Raw genomic sequence first — 6,484 nt, 5'->3', positions numbered from 1 at the left:
GAAATTTTACTCAAAGACAAGCTGATTCATGGATATGGTATTTTAGATTATCAAAAATAGGTTTGTTGCTTTATAATTACTTTCTGAACCCATTATTTTATAAGATTAGATTGCAGACATATTTCATTCCATTATTCAAATCAACATTATGGCATGTGAACTCTATGCAAGTCTGTTAAGAAACATGTCCTTTATACTTTACAATATAATTCGTTGCATATGGTTGTACTTTCAATTTTCAAGTGCTTTAGTCCAAATTAATCCTGTCAGCATGCGAGGAATCAGCGTGACAACTATATTTTATTGAGAAATACCATACTGATGCAATTCTAATGGCAAAAGACACTTTAATTCTGTAGAATATGTTGGTTGAACCCAAGGTGAATCAAATTTGTCATAAATCATTCAAATCTTTGCCTTCTTATGCAATACAAACATGATAAGTCTTTTTGGAAATGACTGACTCTCTGTTGGGAAGGTTTCCAAACAAAGCCCATCTTCGTTGACAATTGGCAGCCAATCAGATCGCTCGAATTTGATGACGTATACTCAACATCGCGGGTCTCTGCATCCAGGGTCCCTAGGCACATCTAAGTAAAAGTGATTGAAAGGAACAATCTTTAAATGTATTATTGTAACATCAAAAGTATAAAAGAATAAGTTTTCGAGTTAGAATAGATCAGTGTCTTCACTTTTTCAACAGAAGTCCCCATTTCAATGATATTCAACCACAAAGATAGAGCGTCCTCCCTTGACGTCAGGCTCTAGAGGACGCACTTTATGTTCTCAACCTTCGCTAGGGGCACCCTTGTTGTTGTTGTGGTTAAATTTCAAGAGTACTATCCTTATTCAAGGACGGCGTCATCACTGGACAGAGACGTTAGGGTGGGGGAAACGTAACTTTTATCCAGATGAACCGAATGCATTTTCCTTCACACAAGTTGGACGTTAGTTAGCTCAGAAAGCGTTCGCCAATTTTGGCCTCAATCGAAGGTCTGCGTCAAAAGCAATGAGGTCCTGAAAGTCAGTACGACGTGGGCAGAAAATGACTTGCTTAGCATCACCTAGGTAAGATCTTAAACGGTTAGTTCCGGGCTGGATTTAGTGATATCGTGCTTAGAACGAAAACCATTTGACCTGAGAAGTTCATTGATACATCACCTTTATAGTGGCAAAATATTAAGTTGCTGTACCTTTAAGAAATAACACATTTCAATCATTTGGCATGTACACCATTGTCAATTTAAAAAATACAGGCTTGCGAGATCTGGACCATCTAAATGCCAGATATTGTTAAAATCCGAAGGCTGAATTCGAAAACTCGAATACTTGAGTCTTGTTTACTCGACGGGGTTTAAATTCTTACGCGAATTATGCGTCAAGTGTTAGTAATTTATAAAATGTGTGAAGTTGGCATATTTTTTTCACTTATGAAGTCCAAAGTGGCGTAACTGAAAGAAGTTCAATTATGCATTACACAATCTTCTACACAAGTGAAATGTCTGTCTTTCATCGTATTTTAAACATTCAAATTCATGAATCAATTGTGACAGTGCCTTCTCTCATTGGAAAAGCACCTCTTCCACGGTGGGAGATGGTGTTTTGAGTGTTACTGTGACATTGAAACGTGCTTGAGCTTCCCAATCTTCATTTGAGTTACGCTCAATTTTTCTACATCTCGCTCTATCGATCACTTTGCCATGTCCTACACGTATGATTTTTGCTTGACCCTCTAAGGACAACCATGGAAATTCTACAGAGATAAAGACGGCACCCTTTTGGCGGCACATTTCCCAATAAAACCCATGTGAATGAAACATCATCGGGTATTCAACTAGGAATTTAAAAAACGTTTGTATTTTTGCGCACTCTTGGAAAATACAATTTAACCTCAATGATGTAGCTTTTGGAAAATAAAATTGCGAGACTGAATACTACTGTATGAGAATATCTAGCTCTGAGGCTTTGCTTTAAAACTATTTTGATCGAGATTTTGTTCATCCTGGTTGAAAATGGCCGAGCTCTCCTCAGTATAATCTGGAACTTGTAATTGATGTCACAGATTTGGATCAGCTTATTCACAATTACGACAGCGTTGGGCACTTCTATGACGTGGGTTGATGGGTATATTCTTAGGAAGCAAATCGCGAGCAGTTTGCATGTTGTGGCCAAAACTTGTGGGTTATGATGAAACTTGCTGATATAACCTTTGGCTCGCTCTCTCGTCAACTACACTTTCTTCTTCATCAATGTAGGCATATTAAACTGATTACGAGGACTCATGCAGTGAATCGTCATTCTCTATTACACTTAACACACTTACGCTTAATACTTCAACTGTACAGAAGCACCGAGACTTGAATTGTCCATGGGAAGAGTTTTTCGGTGCAATTAATCTGTTTGTTGAATTCTTTACGATATACTAGCCGGGAAGCCATTCGTGTTTTGAAACTTAGAAAAAAGTATGACCAAATTTCTTGTTCATTGTCAAAATTGTTTTCCACGGCTCCAAATGATTCGGTTTTGGAAGGTGATGGTGACAATAAATTTCTCAAGACAAGAGAACATTAATTTTTAAAACAATTTTGCTTTTGATTGGTACTCATTCGCATTTAATCCATGAGCTACTGGTATATAGTTGAGCTGGAACACTTACAAGCCTGTAGGGATGAAATTTACTAAGGTATAATGCCAAATGATGGAAAAATGATATCTTTTTAAAGGTACAGCAACTCAATATTTTGTCGACAAATGGATGATATATTGATGAACATCTCAAGCCAAATTATTTTCGTTGCAAGCACCATATCACTAAATCCAGCCAGGAACTAACCGTGCTTACCAACCTGGTGCTAGCTCATTCAATTTATGCCCTCCCTGGTCCGAGTTTTAAATCCCCAAAACTTTGGACACAGACGTTCGAATGAGATTAAAACTGACCATAGCTTTCTGAGGTCAACTCCTTGAGTCCACTCGTGCAAAGAGAAATGCATTTAATTGATTGGAATTACTAATTTTCCCCCACCCCGTCGCTGTCCAGTGGCGAAGTCGTCCTTGCCTTATTATATCTTTGATTCCATTCCAGACGTCGGGTCAAGCAACCCCCGTCATTTGTGGTGGAAATGCTGGCCAACATTGTAAGCATTTATTCAAATTTAAATATACATGTAAATAAATTACTCAACAAGCAGTGCTTTTCCCTTACATTTTCAGTGTACTTGGACGCTGGAGACTCAGCCACAGGAACAGCAGCCCTCAATTTCGCGTTTGCAGATGCTGGTAGTCGTATTTGGGACATCAAAGTGACTCAAATCCCTTGCAGTGCCAATTATAAGTAAGCCCGTGTTCTACGGCCGATTAGGTTGAAGTTTGAAGCCTTCATTGNTCTTCAACCTCGGCCAAAGCTGACCCACGGACGCACCAGGCCTGTCGTGTCCCTTGAGGTGGGAAATTGCACCATGGGCGGATCACGAGTGGATTCCCGCCCCCCAATGAACCGGATTGTCTGAGAATAATCCTGGTGAAAGTTCAACCCCAACCACAAAAGTAGCCACAATGAGGTGCTCGAACCCTGCTTAAATAAATGGCTTGGTTTCTACACCCATCATCCATCGCAAGCATGAATAACTTCAATTACATCATCTTTAACTGGACTAGAAACTTTAAACTCAAGAATAACTGAAAGTGCCCAATGTGATTTACGTTTTTCGCGGCCATGAAGAAGAAAGCGGCTTTCAAGTCAAGCCCACCCAGACCCGGCTATAGGCGTCTGGGAAGACCACCTGTCCTACTACAATCTACGTATGTAAACGTGTACGTACAACAACCGCATTCATAAAACAATCATCAATAACTTCATCTGGACACCTCAACTCCTTCGTCAACCCCCTATACATCCCAATAGGCGGAGAGTATCAAGGATTGAAGAGCTCATCCAACCCTCACCAATTCAAAATTTACCGATTTTAACCGACATGCATCTTTTTTTGTTTTTTAATATCCTTACTATATTCTATTGGTTTCACTAGCCACCTTCTGTTAAAATCTAATGATGCTACTGATTCAAATGCGTCTGAGGATTACTGGATAGACCAAAATTGGTGGGATAATTTTATTGACATTCTTATCACATCAAACACCTTGGATTCCACCAAAGATTTCTGATAAGTGACATTACCTTTGTGGAGTGGTGTCCAAACACAAAATACCATCGATTCTTAAGTAAGGATTGGCACGACCTTGGCGACAACGACACAATTTCCGTAGGAAGCAAGTCAGCAAACAAAAAAAGATTGTCACAACTTTGTCCGGAGCCGGGTTATAGAATTTGCTTAAGTTCATTTACTTGTACCTCACTTATTATGATATATGGGGAACGATTGGCCGCAACCCTGTCAAAATTAATTTACCATTTAAGGTGCCAAGGTTTGAAAAGACCTTGTAGGCCAAGTTTAGTTTGTGCTTGGCCTTGTCCGTGGATGCGGTGACCAAAGAAATCAAAAAGGTTCTCCCATTACCGATCAAGTCCGCTTAAAATATTCGCTCTAAGACGATCTTTTGAGGAAGAAACGGATTGGACCACGGAGGTAGATTGAAAGTAAAAACTTTAACTGCATTCATAACCTATTGTATGCTGATTATATGCTTTATTCGCTAGTAACATCCTTTATCAACATTAGAATTAGCCACATGACTTGTTCATGATGAACACTCGATCAATTATTTTGTTTGTAGGATTTGAGTAACAGAGTGAAATAAGACCNACTGGCATTGATGGTCGTCTTACCACATTCAACTTTGATGGAGTCGTGCCTCAGCATTTAGATGCCCAACAATATAACGTTTGCATCCGCCAGGAAGAAGGTTGGTATTAGTGTTTGGGCAAATCCAGGAAAAATACGAAAAAAAACATTTCGAAATGTCGAAAACATAGGTTCTTGAAGTCGCAAACAAAATTGATTTATTGCCTAGAGTGATGATGAGGAAAGGTCATTCAATTGATTGACTTTTCCATTTCTATCCCACTTTGACAGTGTAATGCTACGAAATTCCGTTATTTTCACAGTAATTATCTTTGTCGTTTGAATCTATGAGCATTTTTTCAAGAAACCCGAATGCTTTAGCACGAAAGTGTCCACATTTATTTGATGCATGATCAAAAATTTTCGTGCCCTTTAATGCTTATTTAGCTCGTGCCATGACCCTGATTTCATGCGTTGCTTGTTGCGTCGGATTTCAATTCTGGTGTGCTTTTCTGAACGATCAAAAGCGCCTTCTGCCTCGTGTAGATGCCGACAAACAATCGTGAACTGCCCGAAGTGTTGAGAAGGATACTAGCATTCCAACCTTAATGTTTCTCGCCCAAGGTCACATGGAAACGGTTATTCGTTATTAGGTACTACTTTGTTGCCTAAAAATCGGTTACTTTTTGCGAAAATGATCTCTGGAATTGTGTCATAATGGTAAAGAAATTCGTTGTTCATCGAATGGTTCCTCTATCGAGTCTGGCATGTTAGAGCATGGCCTCCAGTTTTTAAACTTGAATGTCCACCCATTGACGAGGCCGAGGGCGCCACCTCCCGTCCAATGAAAAGGACAATTCAACCTTTTTTCATTTATGATCTCAATTCATGGTGTTGCAGGTTATTGTTGTATCACTTACACACCCTGCGCCACACCCACCCCTTCCTTCGCTTTGGACTCTGCTAATATAAATACACTCATGCAAGCAATGGTCGATACTGGTTGCACCGAGGATTACATACGTATCGAAGGTTTGTCATTACCATCAGTTTCACGCTTGCCGAATGAAGTAACTAACTCATTTTAAACTCGTCACATTGTTCTTATGTAGAGGGTCGTTGCGTTGGATCAGTGAATGGGAGGAATACATTTTGCGGAGGAATTTTATCGGATTTTAATACGGCCACAGCCAATTGTCCGATTCAAGGTCAGTGTCATTGAACAAATCACTCAATGTTTCGGCATTGGAACTTGGCCTTGGCCATTTGAACGAAAAGTGTCAACCAACTTAGGTGGTCTACCTTTTCTATTTCAGATTGTACTCAACCCTTTCAAGTGGGTGTGTTCACGAATGCAGCTATTGACGTGGCGAATGGAGTGACTGTTGCCAATGGAAATCGAGGTGAGACTCAAGGGTTTCCACCAAATCACGATAAAGTGACAAAGAATGTAAAGGAGACCTTTTCCGTAACTTCCTTCCTACACTCTGTTGACAGTTGATGCTCATTCAATTTGACACATTGAAGTAGCAGCTGCACGATGAAAAGCAGCACAAATTTTGGGAGGTCATTGGGGCACTTTTCGTAACAGTAGAGGTACTAAAAATCCAAGATATAAATCTCAATATTGGACAAAAATGTTTCTAAGGTTTCAAAAAGTTTATTGCAAAAATACGAAATTCTAAAAACAAAAAAATCAGCCACAAAACGGCCTTTTTCTTCTAAAATTAGTTTTCATACAT

The 6,484-nt window shown here is 39.4% G+C and overlaps 1 long non-coding RNA gene across 1 annotated transcript; it reads left to right on the top strand.

Moving 5' to 3' along the window:
• The first annotated feature begins 274 nt into the window (after positions 1-274).
• Positions 275-3,334, top strand: LOC131882069 (uncharacterized). The gene is made up of 3 exons (XR_009373442.1): positions 275-1,068; positions 3,086-3,137; positions 3,214-3,334. It is a non-coding gene; the product is annotated as an uncharacterized LOC131882069 (long non-coding RNA).
• The last annotated feature ends 3,150 nt before the right edge of the window (positions 3,335-6,484 follow it).

The sequence above is a fragment of the Tigriopus californicus genome, chromosome 6, assembly GCF_007210705.1.
Source record: "Tigriopus californicus strain San Diego chromosome 6, Tcal_SD_v2.1, whole genome shotgun sequence".
Taxonomy (NCBI): Eukaryota; Metazoa; Arthropoda; class Copepoda; order Harpacticoida; family Harpacticidae; genus Tigriopus; species Tigriopus californicus.
This window is presented reverse-complemented; position numbering and strand designations above follow the sequence as displayed.